The sequence below is a fragment of the Magnolia sinica genome, chromosome 4, assembly GCF_029962835.1.
Source record: "Magnolia sinica isolate HGM2019 chromosome 4, MsV1, whole genome shotgun sequence".
NCBI classification, from domain to species: Eukaryota; Viridiplantae; Streptophyta; class Magnoliopsida; order Magnoliales; family Magnoliaceae; genus Magnolia; species Magnolia sinica.
This window is the reverse complement of record NC_080576.1, coordinates 91,049,598-91,052,595: the sequence shown is the minus strand read 5'-3', so window position 1 is coordinate 91,052,595 and position 2,998 is coordinate 91,049,598.

The following is a 2,998-nucleotide window of genomic DNA, read 5'->3' as shown; positions in this document are numbered from 1 at the left end:
GTTCGCCTTGGTCAATTTCATGTTATAGTCAGTGAATTTCAAGTTAAGATCATTCTATTTCATGTTAGGGACCCCAAATTTCATATTAAGCTCATTGTATGATCTCTCTAAATGGATGGACGATCCGGATACAAAACATACATCATGACGAAATCTCGCAAATATGCTAGGTTGACCCCGACTTGCTACCTATCTGTCCAACTTTAAAACTGTCATTTGTTGAAAACCGAAATGAGTTTTTCGACATATCATATATGATTTTAGGGTAGGAGAAGTTGATTGAACCAACCAACCTAGTAGATTTGCTAGATTCCATTAGATCAATGGACGAAAGCCCATTTTATTTTTGTTTTTAGTATAAATATTAAGTTATAGTTTAATTAAGCTGCCCTGACATTCTTCTCAACTCAAACTTGAAAACTTTAAAGAAACTAAATGCAGCGATTCACACGATGTATGGGCAAGAGGATGTGAATCATGGGTTCAAAGTTTTCAAGTTTGAGTTGAAAGAGGGGATCCAATGTAAACCAAAGAAATTTAATAATACTCATAAACGCAAGAGATGCCAAAGAGAAGGTAAGTAATCTCATGTTTGCCTCGCTCAATTTCATGTTTACCTCGTTGAATTTTATGTTAAGCTCACTCAATTTCATCGTAGGCTTGTTCAATTTCATGTTAGGCTTGGTCAATTTCAAGTTAGGCTCAGTCAATTTCAAGTAGGCCCGATAAATTTCACATTAGGCTTGGTAAATTTCATGGCAGGCTTGTTCAATTTCACATTAGGCTTAGTCAATGTCATGTTTGGGTAGGTGAATTTCAAGTTAGGCTCGGTGAATTTCTTGTTAGGTTCGGTGAATTTCACATTAGGCTCGGTGAATTTCATGGTAGGCTCGTTCAATTTCACGTTAGGCTCAGTCAATGTCATGTTTGGGTTGGTGAATTTCAAGTTAGGCTCGGTCAATTTCTTATTAAGCTTGGTGAATTTCACATTAGGCTCGGTGAATTTCATGGTAGGCTTGTTCAATTTCACATTAGGCTCTGTCAATTTCATGTTCAGCTTAGTGAATTTCAACTTAGGCTTGGTCAATTGCATGTTAGGCTCGGTCAATTTCAAGTTAGGCTTGGTCAGTTTCACTGATCAAATTCAACAAGCCTAACGTGAAATTCAACGAACCTAATGTGAAATTGAGCGAGCTTAATGTGAAATTCAATGAGCCTAACATGAAATTCATCGAGCCGAATATGAAATTCAACGAGCCTAACGTGAAATTCAACGAGCTTAACATGAAATTCAATGAGCTTAACATGAAATTCACTGACTCGAACATAAAATTCATAATATTAACATCTTCTATAGTGATTAACTACATGGGTTTAAAGTTTTCAATTTTGATTTGAAAAGAATATCGGGGAAGCCTAATCGAACTAAAACTTAATATTTATAGTAAAAACAAAAATAAAATAGTCTTTTGGCCATCGATTTGATGGAATCTCGCAAATCTGTTAGGTTGGTTAGCTAAATCAGCTTCTCCTACCCCAAAATCATATATGATATGTCAAAAAACTCATTCTGGTTTACAACATACAATTGATTTGAGGTTAGACAGACAGGCAGACAGTCGGGGTCGACCTCGACTGGACCCGGTCGACCCCATCTGTCTGGCAGACAGTCAGGGTTGACCAAGTCCAATCGGGGTCGACCCTGACTTGCTCCCTGTCTGTCCAACCTCAAATCAGTCGTATGTTACAAATTAGAATGAGTTTTTCGACATATCATATATAATTTTGGGGTAAGAGAAGTTGATTGACCCAACCAACTTCGCAGATTTGCGAGATTCTATCAGATCGATGATCGAAAGCCTATTTTATTTTCGTTTTTACTATAAATATTAAGTTTTAGTTTGATTAAGCTACCCTGACATTCTTTTTAACTCAAACTTGAAAACTTTAAACCCATTAGTTAATCACTATAGAAGATGTTAATATTGCGAATTTCATGTTCTGCTCGGTGAATTTCATGTTAGGCTCGAATTTCACGTTAGGCTAGTTGAATTTCATGTTAGGCCCGTTGAATTTCATATTAGGCCTGTTGAATTTCACGTTAGGCTCGTTGAATTTGACCACAAAGTGACTCAAAATTGACCGCAAAGTGATTGAAATTGACCGCGAAGTGAGTAAACTTGACCGATGAGTGAAATTCATCGCAAAGTGAGTAAACATGACTTTGAAGTGACTGAAATTCACTGTGAAGTGATTGAAATCCACCGCGAAGTGAGTGAACTTAACTGCGAAGTGAGTGAAATTGACTACAAAGTGAGTGAAATTCATCGCGAAGTGAGTGAACTTGACCGCAAAGTGAGGAAATTGACCATGAAGTGAGTGAACTTGACCAAGAAGTGAGTGAAATTCACCGAGCCTAACTTAAAATTCATCGAGCTTCACATGAAATTCATCGAGCTGCACATGAAATAGATGTTTGCCTCGTTGAATTTCATGTTAGGCTCACTCAATTTCAAGTTAGGCTCGGTGAATTTCATGGTAGGCTCATTTAATTTCATGTTAAGCTTGGTCAATTTCATGTTAGGCTCGGTGAATTTCAAGTTAGGCTCAGTGCATTGCATGTTAGGCTCGGTGAATATCAAGTTAGTATGGGTAAATTTCACTTTAGGCTTGATGAATTTCGTGATAGGCTCATCCAATTTCACGTTAGCCTCGGTCAATTTCATGTTCGGCTCGGTGAATTTCAAGTTAGGCTCGGTCAATTGCATGTTAGGCTCGGTGAATTTAGGCCCGTTCAATTTCACATTAGGATCACGGGTTCTACTATCCCTCGGTGAAAGATTGATCCCATCCCGAGCCTTTACATCACGGCCTGGATTTCATCGTAGGCTCGGGTTTGGGCCTGGATTTGATGGTAGGCTCGTTCAATAGCATGTTAGGCTCCGTGAAAGATTGATCCCATCTCTTGGTCGGACGGATTGATAAGTAAAATAGCGGG